Raw genomic sequence first — 17,347 nt, 5'->3', positions numbered from 1 at the left:
AACCTCACTTTTACTCTGATTTATCTAGTATTAATATTTCTAGTAACATTTTCCAACTTTTCTCTCCTTACCATCTTTGGTAATAGCCTAAATATTATTAAAGACATAGTAGAGAAAAAAGTCCTTTCCAGAAGATGGAATTATTCTAAAAATCACAGAAAATTGGACATTATTGTTTAAAGAAAGATATGGGTTCTATTAGATGTAAGAGGCATAGAAGTTAAGCAAAATAGAGGGCTAATATTTAGCATTTTGAAATCAGGTGGTGGGTGGGAGAACAGAACTCATAGAACTGAGTTCTGCTGTCACTACCAGAAAGTCTCCCTGAGAAAATAAACATATACACCCCCACCAAACAGAAAAGTGAGAGCAGGATATTTTTCCCTCTCTTAATTTGCCATTTGTTTCTAAAAAATAATCCACCCCCAGATAGATCAGTTGGAATTCATTTTGTCTACATCCTGGACAGCACGTAGGGAGACAAAAAAAAAAAAACAAAACAAAAACGCCTGGGATCTGAAAGAGGAATGTGGTAGGGCATGGGAATTGCAATGTCGTGGTGGTCACCAGAGCATATTTTGGCTTGTGTTAAAACAAGCAAGCACCGTTGGGCCTTTGGAATAGAAGCAAATTAGTCCCGCTATCAGGCTACCTATCAGAAGCTGGCTGCCTGAGAAAAGCTGTGTGGGTCTGGAGCTGCAGCCCAAGGCGCTGGCAGGCCCTCTGTCAGCCCTGCCTGCCTTCTGACTTGCAGCACTGTTCAGCGACCTCTGGCCCTATCCGGTGTACTGTTACAGTTCATTTCAATAATTAAACAGTTCGGGGATGGCCAGACTTTTATGTTGTCAAGAGAAAATCAGGGCAGTGGCTTTTTCTTAATACTGAAATCAGGAGTGTTTGGGTTTAATTATATTAGCTAGGGCCTGTTCATTAATTTTCCCAATCATAGGAAGACATGTTCGCAGAAAGATTGGCAATGGGTTAAAGTGGTTATTAAGGCAGGGCATTTCAAAGGAGAGGGATCCGAACTCTGACAAAATCAGATGTCTGAAATTTCAATCAAACTCCCTGGGCTCTGATGGCAGCTTTACTCATTGAAATAAGACAGCTTCTCTCCCATCTGGAATCCCAAGTCTCTCAGCGCACTGGACTCAGTCATTGGATGCCAGCCCCAAATATGCTGAGTTCTCAATGCCAGAAATATAAATGGCTCCATTCAAACTCCCAAGTCATCGGTTCACGGTACCACTTTGGAAAAGTCTCTTACATCCTCACTTACTATTACTCACTGAAGCTTTCCCACATCCCCATGTCAAGAAAGAAAAAAAAAAAAAAAAGGCAATATAATGTGCTTTAGTGAAACCAGCAAATTTACCATTTTTGCTACTTTAGCAGAAGTGTTAATACTTCAACTTTTTGTTGGGGATGTCTTGGAAATTTTGCTTATTTTTTTCTCTCTGGAGAGTTTAATGTGTACCTTTATGCCCCCTTTCATTATTGGCCTGGCCTTCTTCCCAGCGCTTCCCTGCTGACTCCAGACCTATCTTGGTTATTTTGCCGCGGTAGCTGGCTCCTGGTCATTCAGACATGTTTGTGGCTTATAAGTGTATCAAATTAGATGCTACAGTTTCCTAGGTCTCCTCCCTATGCTCTGAGAAAATTTGTGTTGCTCACAAATCTTCACTTGCCTCCCTATACTTTTTTTTTTTCATCATCTAGTTCCTTTATGAGCTTGAGAAATGCCCCAGCTTGCCTCTATTCACAATGAAAATGGGCAAATTATAATAAATTCAAAGGTGTCCTACTAACCCTTTTTAATCCTTGAGGATACAGTTCATCAATGAATAGCTTTGGTGTTAAAGCTTGCAGCCAGTTGTGTTGATTATACAAAGGCTCTAGAGAATGAAGTGATGGCTATAATAACCCTATGTTTCTTTTGTGACTAGCTGAGAATTCCTATAGCGATAACCATTAGGATCTGTGCAATATTTCTCATATTTAGTTCTGCAGGGTTTTATTTTAGTTTGGCTCTAACTCCTATAGGCTCTTGAGAGCTATGCAACAGAGTGTTAAGAATATGGATTTTGGAGCTAGATAACCTAGGCTCAAATCCTAATCTTGTTTTTATCTGTGAGACTCTGGGCAAGTTACTTAAGGTCTATCACCATTTTCTCATCTGTGAAATGGCCTTTATAATAGCATCTATTTTACAGCATTGTTGAAATTATTAAATAATACATTTATAGAACTGAGTCTGTCAGAAGGTGGTGCATTTCAGTTCTTAGCACCAGAAGCCTAAATCTATTAGGGCACCTAAGATTCTGACTTGTAAATTTCATTTATATGCCTTTGTTCCTTTGTAAACTTGAGTTCTTTTCATGGTTGTGTCCTTAGTGTAGCAACACAGTGCCCTATGCAAAGTCACTGAACACTGTCAGATGGATGGACAGATGGAAATATGGACAACTAGCATTGGGGTTGGTCCTAAGCCATCATTTTAAGGAATGAGGGGTGTCTCTAAAGACATCTTTTTTCTATCATTTTCTTTATCTGTTCAGATCATGCTGCCTTTCCAAGCTTGGACACACTCCAAGCCTTGTTTCTCCTCCACTTTCCTATCAGTTTTCCTCCCTTTAGTCTTTTTAAGTGACTGATTATCTAGTTTGATCAGTAAGTGAAAGGAGCTTTATGTGCCATGACTTAAGATAGCTTGTATATTTTATCAGATAAATTTTTTTTTCTCACTGCTTCATTCCAAGGAAGTGACTAATATGGGAATTTCAATAAGGCTGTTAGAAAAAGTATTTTTGTAGGACGTTTTTGGACTTTTAAAAATCATACCCTATAAATACCTGCCTTCTTTACCTGGGGCTAATGCTGACACTGAACAGTGCTTTGTTCCAATATAGGAATGGCTAATAAATTCATATTGGATGAAAAAGTAGGGGGTGGATATTGAAAGACAGAGGCCACCAAGAAGCCCCTGTGGCATAAGCTGAATTATAGTTTAGCAAGAGGTTTAACACGTGTAGTTTAGCGTCCCCCCCAAACCCCAAGGGAAGTGAGGCTGGAGTGTCAACATGAAATATTCAAGCCTCATATTTTCCAGGTGTACACAAGCCAAATCTTGCAACGATATTGGCGATGTCTCAGCGTTGCAAAATAATGGAGATATTTTCAATTGAATGATTCTCTGGCTTTTTAAAGAATATCTTTTATTTCTACTTGTTCTTTCAAACTTAATATTTCAACACTGGTGAAAGGTCAAAGTGGAACTCAGACAAGTGTCATACATGTTGCTGTGGCAACAAGTGTAAAAGCTAAATATATAATGCATGAAGCAAGAGTTGAAAAAAACTTTGAAATTTAATATTTACACTATTGAGGCATTTATTAGCCAGGTTGGGAATATGCCATTATTAGTTTTCCAAATGCCTGAATAATGGTTACAAAAATGTTGAGAACACTGTTGGGAGGGGCCTCAAACTACAAGGGGAAGTACAAACTGCTGGTATCACCTTTTCATTATAAGCTATATCCACTCTGTGGATGCCCTGAAAAGAAGTTTGTAAAAGAAGATGCAGAGGGGAAAAGGGCAGGGTGTCTCGAGTTCACTCACGGTGAAAGGGTAAGGACGGAAGGGGACCAGTATAAGAGGTGAAAATGGAGCAGTCAGAGAGGAGAGGGGAAGACTGATGAATTTAATCCTACAGATACAAGGGAGAGAAGTAATGATCCCTGAAAGTATTACCTGCAGAAAGATCAAACAGTGTGAAAAATGAGGAACAGAGAGAAGATATATTTATTTTTTACCTAATACATTCTGATCAGAGTTGACCCTGTTCTATCACACAGTTAATCCTCTAATGTAGATTCTTTTGGTCCTCAATTCATAAAATAATAAGTTGGGGCTCATTGAAGTAAAGTTACATGATTCATGTCAGTGCTAAATAAAATCTTAGATTCTAAGACTCCAATTCATATTGTCTGGTCACATCTAAAATTTTTTTTTTAATTTGTGCACTTTTCCCTGGACTTTCTGCCTCAGGGAGGGCCTATAATTTGTTCCTTAACTTCCTAGGTAAAGGTGGAAACTCTAGAGTGAGTAGCATGATATGGTGAAGAGAAAGCTGTTATGGGAGTGATGGGTCCCTTGGTTCTAGTACAAGTTTTGTTGCTAACTAGCCATGTCCTTTTAACCAATTGTCTAGGTTTCTTTCCTCCTCATCTGTGACATGGGGGGCTAGGAACTCTGTGTTGTCTTAAGGTAGCTCTGGTTTCAATAATCTGTGGTTCACTTAAGTTAAATGGAAGTGAACATAACTAGACAAGGGCTGGGCTTCTAAAAATAGTACATTAGGGTACTCCTTAGCAAGTCAATGTTGTTAAGGTCATTTAAAAAATACTTCAAATTTAAATTCCATTTAGAATAGCATGTTAGTAGATGCAAAATAAATTACATGAGAATACTGAACAAATATGAAATTCAAAAGACAGATATTTCAAAACTTTTTGGAAAGCACTTGAAGGGAAGAAAGAAGGGAAGTCGGTAGGAGAAAGGTTGATTCAAATATTTCCCCCCTTTGGGGAAACAGCTGCACCACCAATGTTCTCTCCTCATTCCAGAATCGTGTACTTATTTCAGAGTATGGAACCACTTGTAGAATTTTTTCCCTATGCTTAACAGTTTAAGCAAGTAGATTATAATCCTCACTAGGTCATCCCGTATTCTTTGTTTATTTTATAATTTTCTCTAAGCACCTTAAATATTGATTAATCTTTCTATTCCATTCAGAGACAACTAAACTAAATTAATACAAGTTATAATCTTACTCTGGCTAATCATCAGACCTTAAATCTCTAATATATTTAAACATTTCTAAGCTATTTTCTATATAACAAGACCTCTTTAGATCTTTTATGTGTAAGAGTGGTATGAATAAATAGATTAAATTATAACTACATTATGAAATTTCATTTTCACACAGTCTTATGAATGGGATAAAGAAGATATATTATTTTCAGTTATAGATGATAAATCTGAAGCACATAGAGGTTAACACACTTGCCTGAGTTTCTTCAGTTTATTAGTGGAAAGATGAGTCTAGAACCCAGGTACTGTAATACCTATTCACACTTTACTCCCTTGATGATGGCCTGCTTAATACTCTGTTTTACACTCTAGTCTTGGGGACATCATAAAACAGAAACGTCAGACATTGGAGAAATAGAATAGAAGACAGAAAATAGGATGAAAACAGCTTGCTCTGGTGCCAATGTGAACCACCACTTAGGAGCTGTTTGGCTTTGGGCAAACTTACTCAACTTCTCTGAACTTTTTCTTCATTTGTAGAATGTGAATGATTACACATAACTTGAAAGGCTGTTGTCAGAAAGAAGTAAAGATTATCTCTTTGAATATAATTTTAATAATACTTTTATTATTAATAAAAATGTTGAATCTAATTTAATAATTTTACACTTAATATACATTACCTATAGTACTGTAACTGTAAAGCCAAATCTTATCCTTGTTTCTGTCATATAATAGAACATATATAATTTAAGTAATTCCAAGTTTATTCACTTTTAGTTTTAATATAATTTGTTTTTTGTAATTAGGTGTATAACATGGTCATATTATCAGAAGGAAAACAAACATTTAAAAATAAATATGGTCTTTTTATTCCTAGATCTTTCACTTCTCCTTGTGCCTGCAGAAAATAGCACACTTCTTTGATCAATGGTTCATTTTTCTACTTAGAGTATAATTGCTTTACAACGTTGTGTTAGTTGTACAATGAAGTGAATCAGCAATGAGTATGCATAAATCTCCTGCCTCTAAAGTCGCCCTCCCAAACCTCATTCCTCCAGGTCATTACAGAACACCAAGGAGCTGAGCTCCCTGTGCTATACAGCAGCTTCCCACTAGCTGCCTATTTTACCCACTGTAGTGTATAATGTCAGTGCTGCTCTCTCAATTTGTCCCACCCTCTCCTTCCCCTGCTGCTGTGCCCACAAGTCCATTCTCTTATGTCTGCATCTCTATCCCTGCCCTGCAAATAGGTTCATCAGTAATTTTTCTGAATCCCATACATGTGTGTGTGTGTGTGTGTGTGTGCGTGCGCGCGTCACTCAGTCATGCCCGACTCTTGTAACCTCATAGACTGTAGCCTGCCAGGCTCCTCTGTCCATGGGATTCTCCAGGCAAGGATACTGGAGTGGATTGCTATTTCCTGCTCCAGGGGATCTTCCCGACCCAGGAATCGAACCCAGGTCTCCTGCATTGCAGGCAGACTCTGTACCAACTGAGATACGAGGGAAGCCCATTCCATATATATACATTAATATATGATATTTGTCTTTCTCTTTCTGACTTACTTCACTTTGTATGACATACTCTAGATTCATTAAAAATCTGTAAACAATAATTGCTGGAGAGAATGTGGAGAAAATGGAACCCTCTTATATGGTTGGTGGGAATATAAATTGATACAATCAGTATGGAGAACAGTATGGAGGTTGCTTAAAAAATTAAAAATAGGACTACCATTTGACCCAACAATTCCACTACTGGGCATATACCTTGAGAAAATCATCATTCAAAAAGACACATGTACCTCAGTGTTTATTGCAGCACAATTTACAATAGATAGGACACACAGGCAACCTAAATGCTCATCAACAGATGAATGGATAAGAAAGATATAGTATCTATATACAATGGAATATTACTCAGCCATAAAAAGGAATGAAACTGGGTCATTTGTAGTGATGTGGATGAACCTAGAGTCTGTGATCAGTGGTTTTTGAAGTGTGGTCCCCAACCAACAGAATCAGCACCACCTGGGAACTTGAAAGAAAAGATGAAGTTTCTAGGATCTCTTACCAGACCTACTAAATCAGAAATTCTGGGGTTGAGGTCTAATTATCTGTGTTTTAAAAAGGTTTCCAGGTGGTTCTGATTCATGTTAAGATGGGAGAACCAATGCTTTTGATTAGTGTAACTACTATATTTAAGTTCAGTTCAGTCACTCAGTCATGTCTGACACTTGGCAACCCCACAGACTGCGGCACTCCAGGCTTCACTTTCCATTACCAACTCCTGGTGCTTGCTCAAACTCATGTCCATCAAGTTGGTAATGTCATCCAACCATCTCATCCTCTGTTGTCCCCTTCTCCTCCTGCCTACAATCTTTCTCAGCATCAGGGTCTTTTCCAGTGAGTCAGTTCTTCGCATCAGATGGCCAAATTATTGGAGTTTCAGCTTCAGTATCAGTCCTTCAAATGAATATTCAGGACTGATTTACTTTAGGATTGACTGTTTGGATTTCCTTGCAGTCCAAGGGACTCTCAAGAGTCTTCTCCAACATCAGTTTTTCAAAAACATCAATTCTTCTTTGCTCAGCTTTATGGTTCAACTCTCACATGCATGCATGACTACTGGGAAAACCATAGCTTTGACTAGACAGACATTTGTTAGCAAAGTAATGTCTCTGCGTTTTAACATGTGGTCTATGTTGTTCACAGCTTTTCTTCCAAGGAGCAAGTGTCTTTTAATTACAGGGCTGCAGTCACCATCGGCAGCAATTTTGGAATCCAAGAAAATAAAGTCTGTAATATTTAAAATCAGTTCAGTCGCTCAGTCATGTCCGACTCTTTGTGACCCCATGAATTGCAGCACGCAAGGCCTCCCTGTCCATCACCAACTCCCAGAGTTCACTCAAACTCATGTCCATCGAGTCAGTGATGCCATCCAGCCATCTTATCCTCTGTCATCCCCTTCTTCTCGTGCCTCCAATCCCTCCCAGCATCAGAATCTTTTCCAATGAGTCAACTCTTCTCATGAGGTGGCCAAAGTACTGGAGTTTCAGCCTCAGCATCAGTCCTTCCAATGAAAACCCAGGACTGATCTGCTTTAGGATGGACTGGTTGGATCTCCTTGTAGTCCAAGGGACTCTCAAGAGTCTTCTCCAACATCAAAGTTCTAAAGCATCAATTCTTCTGTGCTCAGCTTTCTTCACAGTCCAACTCTCACATCCGTACATGACCACTGGAAAAACCATGGCCTTAACTAGATGGACCTTTGTTGGCAAAGTAATGTCTCTGCTTTTGAATATGCTATCTAGGTTGGTTATAACTTTCCTTCCAAGGAGTAAGCGTCTTTTAATTTCATGGCTGCAGTCACCATCTGCAGTGATTTTGGAGCCCCCAAAATAAAGTCTGACATTGGTTCCACTGTTTCCCCATCTATTTCCCATGAAACAATGGGACCAGATGCCATGATCTTAGTTTTCTGAATGTTGAGCTTTAAGCCAACGTTTTCCACTCTCCTCTTTCACTTTCATCAAGAGGCCCTTTAGTTCTTCTTCACTTTCTGCCATAAGGGTGGTGTCATCTACATATCTGAGGTTATTGATATTTCTCCTGGCAATCTTGACTCCATCTTGTGCTTCTTCCAGCCCAGCGTTTCTCATGATGTACTCTGCTTATAAGTTAAATAAGCAGGGTGACCATATGCAGCCTTGCCATACTCCTTTTCCTATTTGGAACCAGTCTGTTTTTCCATGTCCAGTTCTAACTGTTGCTTTCTGACCTGCATACAGGTTTCTCAAGAGGCAGGTCAGGTGGTCTGGTATTCCCATCTCTTTCAGAATTTTCCACAGTTTATTGTGATCCACACAGTCAAAGGCTTTGGCATAGTCAATAAAGCAGAAATAGATGTTTTTCTGGAACTTTCTTGCTTTTTCAGTGATCCAGTGGATGTTGGCAATTTGATCTCTGGTTCCTCTGCCTTTTCTAAAACCAGCTTGAACATCTGGAAGTTCATGATTCACGTATTGCTGAAGCCTGGCTTGGAGAATTTTGAGCATTACTTTACTAGCGTGTGAGATGAGTGCAATTGTGTGGTAGTTTGAGCATTCTCTTTGCCTTTCTTTGGGATTGGAATGAAAAATAAGTCCTGCCAAATCCACAAATATTCAGTGAAGGGCTACTAAAGGTAAGGTACTGGGCACCCAAGTAAAGAATTCAAATATAAAGCAGATCTCGTGACTCCTCATTTTGATTTTTTAGTCTAGAAACAAATAGGGGAGGGGAATAGACTGTGTCAAGTACACAAATAGTAAGTTTAAAGCCCACATCATCCACCAAGTCAGAAACGGCAATTCACTTCAGGATCCAAGGATGTCCCTGCTTTGTAACAATGGAGACTTATCCCATGTGCCTGAGAACTGGGCCTTGACAGGATATGTTTCTCCCCTGCTAGCATCATGGATCAGGGACATACCTCAGAACAGTCAGGAGAGGGAGAGGGAACACAGTATTTGTTCAGTCAAAAGAGGTCTCTCAGGAGAGAAGGTGATACCTTTTGTGCTTAGCTCCTTGAGCAAACATACATTAGAGGAGGGATGGTGAAGGAAAGGGACAGGCCAAAAAAGGATGTAGAAGTGGTGGTTCCACGTAGATAAGGTGAAAAACTCCCTCTGAAGCCCAGTGGCAATCCTGTGGTGGGGGGATTAATAAGTGGGGGAGAAGCTGCCACTACCCGGAGGACATTCCCTGAGTATGTGTCATCAGAAAGCGGTTCAGGAACAGAGACTTCCCATTATTTTGAAGTCATAAAAAGTTGGGGTTACACTCTCACAATGTATATTTGTTTGAGTATTTATTTTTGTAACTTTTATAAATATGCACTCAGGAAGACACAGACAATAGCATTTAAAGGATAAGCGCATGCCAATAAAATGGCTAATATTGTCTTTACACGGCCCATTGGTCTGCCCTGCTCGCTTCACTGTGGAAGTGCCTGTTTCTGACTAAAGTGAAAAGAAGTTGGGTTTGCAGTGGGAAAGGAAAGATAGGTTTGCTCACTGTATTCTCAAGCAGCGGTGATCCAAATAGATGTGTAAAGATTGCAGTTAATACGTATATGAATATGCTTGGTCCTCTACACACTAATAGTATAAAATTAACTTTCCCCTATCCTGGTGCTTTCTCACCAGGTTCCTTGAGAATCCAGCACAGCTTGTCTAGTGGCGGGGTGATCACCATGGCATGTGAGGACAGGAATGTCTCTAAAGGGCCTTAAACATATTTGGCTGACACATTACCCCTTTCCCCATGACTCATAAAACCACAGTTCCATAAACAAGACAAAACAAAATGATATAAAATTAGCCCTGTGTTTGTGGGTGCTTTGGAAAGGTGGGAGGGTGTTAAGTTACTTGGAGAAACCCAAGGAAGGTTTAAAGGTAGATTTTTAAATAGCAGTTCAGTAAAGAATTCAGGGAACACCAGGAATTGTAGCCAGATATGACTCATAATCATTTGAAGAAATCTTGAGTAGGTTTTGGAATAATTTCTGTTTCTGTTAAGTGTGTGTGTGTGTGTGTGTGTGTGTGTCATTTATGTGCAGCAAGGTCAGACACATGAAGAAGGTGGTTTTGTTGGAGGGAAAACAGCAGGAGAAATAAGTCAGTTTGATTTAGAAATAAGAGCCAGGCAGTTCAGAAGGAGCTATGAGGTTCTTTAAGCTGGAGATTTAACCTATCACAGAGAGAATATCCATATTATTTATAATCATGAAACCCAAGTCAGAAAATCAAGAGGCTTCCCATGGTATCTGTTTTTGGGCTGAATATCCTCTCTGTATAATGAACTGCCTAATACTGTCTTACTTTATGGACAGGATCAAGACATTCAAATACTTCTCCCCATGTCTTTTAACATGTACCTTGTGAGTACTCACCTTAATGTGGCAAGCATTGTCATATTTGCTGTGACTACGTGGTCAAGATCAGGATGACTAAATCCTTGCACACAGTCATTTATCTCCACTGCATGAATTGTAGAAGTTTATGTAGAAAAGAGAATATGCTCAAAATATATATGCTTATTAGTAATTTCAGACAGAGAAGGCAAAAGCGCCCCACTCCAGTACTCTTGCCTGGAAAGTCTCATGGATGGAGGAGCCTGGTAGGCTGCAGTCCATGGGGTCGCTAAGAGTTGGACAAGACTGAGCGACTTCACTTTCACGTATTGGAGAAGGAAATGGCAACCCACTCCAGTGTTCTTGCCTGGAGAATCCCAGGGACGGGGAAGCCTGGTGGGCTGCCGTCTATGGGGTCGCACAGAGTCGGACACGACTGAAGCAACTTAGCAGTAGCAGTAGCAGCAGTAATTTCAGATGGAAACCAATGATGTATGTAGTCTATTTGTTGTGAACCAAACTTGACTATGTGTGAGCCTCAAGGATTCCTTTGGTTTGTTATTAATTAGAAGGAAGAAGACCCCAGACCCCACTAGTACTGTGAGAGGGAAAAGTGAGATGGGAGGTGGACCAGTAGACAAGCTACCCCAAAGAGAGCTTTCTATATAGAAGTAACAGCTTCTAACACTGTCTCTCTCCTCTCACAAGTGAAAATCACTGTGAGACACTAGTATAGGTCTTGGGGATGAAATGTGAGCAGGGGGAAGGGGGACAGGGCCTATATTGCTTTTCACAATTTACAATAGTTTACTTTTTTGTTTGTATGAAAATTATCACTTTCAAAAATCATTGGGAATCCTCAAATACTCAGTTCAGTTCAGTCTCTCAGTCGTGTTCAACTCTTTGTGACCCCATGAACCGCAGCACACCAGGCCTTCCTGTCCATCACCAACTCCCGGAGTTCATCCAAACCCATGTCCATTGAGTTGGTGATGCCATCCAACCATCTAATCTTCTGTCATCCCCTTCTCCTCCTGCCTGCAATCTTTCCCAGCATCAGGGCCTTTTCAAATGAGTCAGCTCTTCACATCAGGTGGCCAAAGTATTGGAGTTTCAGCTTCAACAGTCCTTCCAATGAACACCCAAGACTGATCTGCTTTAGGATGGACTGGTTGGATCTCCTTGCAGTCCAAGGAACTCTCAAGAGTCTTCTCCAACACCACAGTTCAAATGCATCAATTCTTCTGCACTCAGCTTTCTTGATAGTCAAACTCTCACATCCGTACATGACCACTGGAAAAACCATAGTCTTGACTAGACAGACCTTTGTTGGCAAAGTAATGTCTCTGCTCAAATACTAGATCACTATATTTGAGGAGTAAATATGAACCAAACTGAAGATACAATATCATCTTCTAAAATAATCTTGATTTGACAATCAGCTTTACTATCATTATTGGAGCAAGTATATAAATATGTTCTTCACACAATTCAGAGAAGCATTTTGGAAGGCTTCTGGATTCTTAAGTTTTCACATTCCTAAGCAAGGATGCAAAAATCCATTTCATCTTGCTTCTCAATTACGCTTTTTAGTGGTGACTTCTTGGAATACATGTTGAAAATAATTCCTATACCATAAAATTTCCATAATTAATTTGCAATGTCTTCCAATGAAGTAGAAAATGGGAATGTGAAGGATGTATTCATGTATTTGACATTCAAGAAGAATGGGAGTAGGAAGTGAAAAGAGTAAAGAAGAATAACAAAGGCTAGTGGATATTTATAGTGTAAACAGAAAGTGAAATAGGCAGAAATATATGAATAAAAGGAAATTCCCAAGGAAAGGACAAGGTTTATGCTTCAAGATCACACAGCAAGCAAGTACCAGATAATTGATCTAAAACAGTTTCATTATGTTATTATCAAAAAACCTCAAATCTATCCTTAAAAGATACTAAAAACAGGCTCTAATGAGAACAACTTTGTGACTCTTTGATGTAGGACAAATTCAGGAAAGAACCATTGGAGCCCTGCAAGTGAATTTTCCCAAAGCATTATAAAAGACTGCAGTCCTGGGACGGTGCACATTCCTTCTCACGGTCTCTACCTTTTCCCTACTTCCTTTCTGCTGCTGCTTCTTGTTTATGGCTGATCATTTAAGGTTTCGTCCTTTTAATGAATTCTTTAGCTTTTGACTTGCCTGTCACCGCTGAGTTTTATGTCTTTGTTATAAGGCGGTGAGCTTGCTCCACACACAGTCTAAATTGAGCAAAACCCCCTTCAAAAGCCCCCCAAATGATAGTATTGTCCTTTTTAACATACACTTAGAGAATGAAACAATCTGTTTCATCCCTTGTGTTAGAACAGCTGGAATGAAATGAATAGAGGGGATTGAGCAGTTCTGCAAAATCTTTGATAATAGAGAAGTACGAGTGTTCCCCATCAGCAGTTGAATGATAATTTATCTGGTATGAGTGATGTAACCAAGTGGTTGTATATTACTGCCCCATTCTTTCTTGTCCCAAGACACCCTTGGAAATGCGATGCTACATCTCAATGGGATTTTCCAGTACAAAAATTCTTTACAAATAACATAATTGTGGATACACACCACTCCTACAGAGGTAAGTATACTGAGGATGTGCCAAAACATTAGGGCAGAAATTCAGTTCCCATGGCACACAAACAGGAATCTAACCATTTGCTGCAATAAATACATTTTTGTGGACTCAAAGATTATACAGTATACATTCTCTATACAATGCAAATTGCTTGTTCATTTATTTTGGAGTAAAACAACCTGAAGATGAAGCAGGAGAGAAAAATATACAGGAATACAGATTTTTTTTTGCTTCACGGCTGAAATTAGTATATTTCTATTTCTTTCTACTATAGGAAACCTCTAGGTGTGAGTAGTGATGTAAGGAAATAATTTGTTGCTACATATTTAAAGTCAAGTTCTTCCTTGATTTTCAGAGACTATGTAAATTAAACAAAATAAATAGCAGCAAAAAAAAAAAAAAAAAAATCTTCCAATATGAGGTTCAACCAAAATGTTGTTCAGGGAAAAACAGTGGTAAAATAGTTGGAGAAAAAATGAACATAAGTAAATAGTTGGATGTAAAATTTCTAGAAAGAATGTTATATACATAGCAGTTGCATAAACCTGCCTTTAGACATGTGAAGATCTATTATATGCAACACAAAATGAACATAACCTGGATGGGTTTAGAAGGAAAAATTAGAACCAGTGGGTAACACATAGAGGGACAGATACCAACTTAAGAAAGTACATTTTAACTACATCTACTCAACAGTAATGATGGTCAGCATCACTGGGAGTTCTTCAGCAGAGATAGTAGTAAGGAAAGCCAAAAGACTTCCTGCCATCATTCCTAAATTTCCTAGATGTGAAAATGAATCTACAATGGTACAATTTATACTTGAGGAAGCTGATTCACTTAGGAGCAACATGAAGAATGAAATATAAATATTCTTTCTTCTTCTATTAAGAAGTGGGAAGTGGGAGGTAAGGAGGGTTGGACCATGGACATGTAGGCTTCACTGGATACTTGTTTTGATCTAGCACTCATTCCTCCCCTCTTTTGGGGGCAAAAGGAAGACTGATTTTTTAGGAAAAAATCTCTCATTCTTTCCCTCTCTTGGATAAAAGTCACCCTGGTTTTTAGAAGGAAAAAAAACCCCAGTCTCTCTCTTACTCTTACATCATTCAATTGAGGTTCACATCCCTCAGTTCTAGAAGAAATCTTGACATGGTTTCCTTATTAAAATAATGACTTTCATGGCCACAGTGATTGCTTAAGCAATGAATGTGCAATTCATAACCTGGCCAATAGGGTTAAATGAAGAGTCTCTATGCTACAGTTGTTGAGAGGTTACAGCAAAAGCCTAGTACTTTTGGAAGCCATCTTGGTATCATGACTGAAGAGCCTATATTAAAGTCAACTCAGGCTAAAACAGCTGATATGGAGGCAAAGTAAAAAAGGGTTAAATTACATGTAAGCTTTTGAAAATGGCAATGTTAAAACTAACTCTACCCCTAGAACATTTATTCTTTGAATTCTTCTCCCTCCAAATGACTGTTGTTCTTAAGGTTATGTGAGTGGGTTTTCTGTTGTGTGTGTGCTGTGATTAGTTGCTCAGTCATGTCCGACATTTGTGACCCCATGGACTGTAGTACACCAGGCTTCTCTACCCATGGTGATTCTCCAGGCAAGAATACTAGAGTAGGTTGCCACCCCCTCCTCCAGGGGACCTTCCCAACCCAGGGATTGAACCCAGGTCTGGTGCATTACAGGTTGAATCTTTACCATCTGAGCCACCAGGGAAGCCTAAGAATACTGGGTGGGTAGCCTATCCCTTCTCCAGGGGATCTTCCTGACCCAGGAATTGAACTGGGGTCACCTACATTGCAGGTGGATTTTTTTAAAAGCTGAGCTACCAGGGAATGCTACCAAAGTGTTTTGATTACTACAGCAATGTCCAACGAGAAGCATAGTGTCAAGTCCTTGAACAGCCACCAGTCACCAAGGGCCAGGAAAAAAGCAATAACAAATTTGGTCTCACAGTTTCTTTAGCACCTGGTGCTGAATAATATTGGAGAAGGCAATGGCACCCCACTCCAGTACTCTTGCCTGGAAAATCCCATGGACGGAGGAGCCTGGTAGGCTGCAGTCCACGGGGTCTTTAAGAGTTGGACACGACTGAGTTACTTCACTTTGACTTTTCACTTTCATACATTGGAGAAGGAAATGGCAACCCACTCCAGTGTTCTTGCCTGGAGAATCCCAGAGACGGGGGAGCCTGGTGGGCTGCCATCTATGGGTCGCGCAGGGTCAGACATGACTGAAGCCAGTTAGCAGCAGCAGCAGCAGCTGAATAACATACACTACTGATCTAACCAGATTCTCTCTTCACATTATTGATTAAATTTTAATTTTTTTCTCTCAACCTCTGCTAAATAATTTAGTTTTCCCAAACTAATCACATCTGATTTTTCTTTATTCCAGATTTCAGTCCATCTTACGTTTTTATAGGCCCAGATATGCAGATGTAATTTGGTGCAATGAAAAAAGTTGATAATTAAATTGATTGAAAATATTTACCTGTTATTGTCTTACTGTATTCCACCCTCTCCATTTCCTTATTCTTGTATTATTTATTATTTTTTATTATTATTGAGTTTTGTATTATCTTTGTGTTTCATTTGCATACTCTAAAAAGGGAATTGTTATGAACGCTTACAATGATGTAGTATTTATACAAATACTTTATGTGTATTTTGATATTTGTAAATTTTAAATTCTCCTTAAAATACTTTGGTCAAGCCCCTGGTAAATATTGTTTTTATTTGCAGTGGAATTTAATTCAATCTGATTAGACACAATTTCTAATACATAATGAATCCTTAGGCAGATGTATTTTCTTTCTATTTTGTTTCTGATAGACCGTGCCTTGCATTGAAGAAGACAGCATGATGAGGAAGCTCAAGAAGTAGGAAAATGAAAATTTAGGATGTCAGGATCATGAGGTAGGTAAATGCTATGAGTTTTTAAATCTCTAACCTTTTTAAGATTTATTTTTTACTGAAGCATAGTTGATTTATAATATTGTGTTAGTTTCGTATATAGCAAATTGATTCAGTTATACATATATATGTATATTCTTTTTATATTCTTTTCCATTATGGTTTGTCCTATACAGTAGGACCTTGTTGTTTATCCATTCTGTCTATAATAGTTTACATCTGTTAATCCCAAACTCACAATACATCCACCCCTCACCCCCTCTTCTGTCTTGGTAACCACAAGTCTATTCTGTATATCTGTGAGTATATTCCTATTTCATAAGCAAGTTTGTTTGTGTCATAATTTAGATTCCACACATAACTGTTATCATATGGTATTTGTCTTTCTCTTTCTGAATTCTCTTAGTATGATCATCTCTATGTCCATCCTTTTTGCTGCAAATAGCATTATTTCATTCTTTTGTTTAATTGCTGAGTAGTATTCCACTGTGTATATATAACACATCTTTAGTTATTATTCATTTGTCCATGGACATTTAGGTTGCTTGCATGTCTTGTCTATTGTAAATAGTGTTGCTGTGAACATAATGGGTGCATGTATATTTTTGATTTATAGTTTTTTATGGATGTATGCCCAGGAGTGGATTTGCTGTTCATATGGAGACTCCATTTTTATTTTTTTTTGAGGAACTTCCAAACTGTTTTCCATAGTAGTTATACCACAACTTTTCACTATTGACTGTTGGGAGGAAAAACCTAGGAACTCATCTCTTATGAAATAGTGAAGAAAGGAAATTAGTACCTTTTTATGATTTCAGTGCTTAATTTTTCAATAGTAATACGTGTATGGAAAACAATAATACTTATTCTGAATATTAAAGTTAAAAGACAAGATTGCTGTCACTGTGGGGACTGGCCCAGGTTCCAGCTCATCTAGTCTTATCTGACTAGTCTTAGGGCAGAAGAAAGCAACAGTTCGTGTTTACTTTTAACTTAAAATAATCACCAAAATTAATTACTCTGAAGTTTTGTTGCTTTTAGTGACCAAATGATTCCAAGAGGAGCAGAACTCCTGTTTATTTTCCTAC

General features: G+C 38.7%; 1 long non-coding RNA gene across 2 annotated transcripts in view; it reads left to right on the top strand.

Annotated features, from left to right (window-relative positions):
- Positions 1-17,347, top strand: part of LOC133260307 (uncharacterized) — a 293,050-nt gene that overhangs the window by 107,932 nt on the left and 167,771 nt on the right. For both annotated transcript variants that reach the window (XR_009740745.1, XR_009740743.1), the window contains exon 3: positions 16,179-16,262. This is a non-coding gene — a long non-coding RNA (uncharacterized LOC133260307). The remainder of the gene's footprint in view (positions 1-16,178; positions 16,263-17,347) is intronic.

Source organism: Bos javanicus, chromosome 2, assembly GCF_032452875.1.
Source record: "Bos javanicus breed banteng chromosome 2, ARS-OSU_banteng_1.0, whole genome shotgun sequence".
Lineage (NCBI taxonomy): Eukaryota > Metazoa > Chordata > Mammalia > Artiodactyla > Bovidae > Bos > Bos javanicus.
Note: the sequence above shows the minus strand (reverse complement) of the source record. Positions and strands in the feature narration are given on the sequence as shown.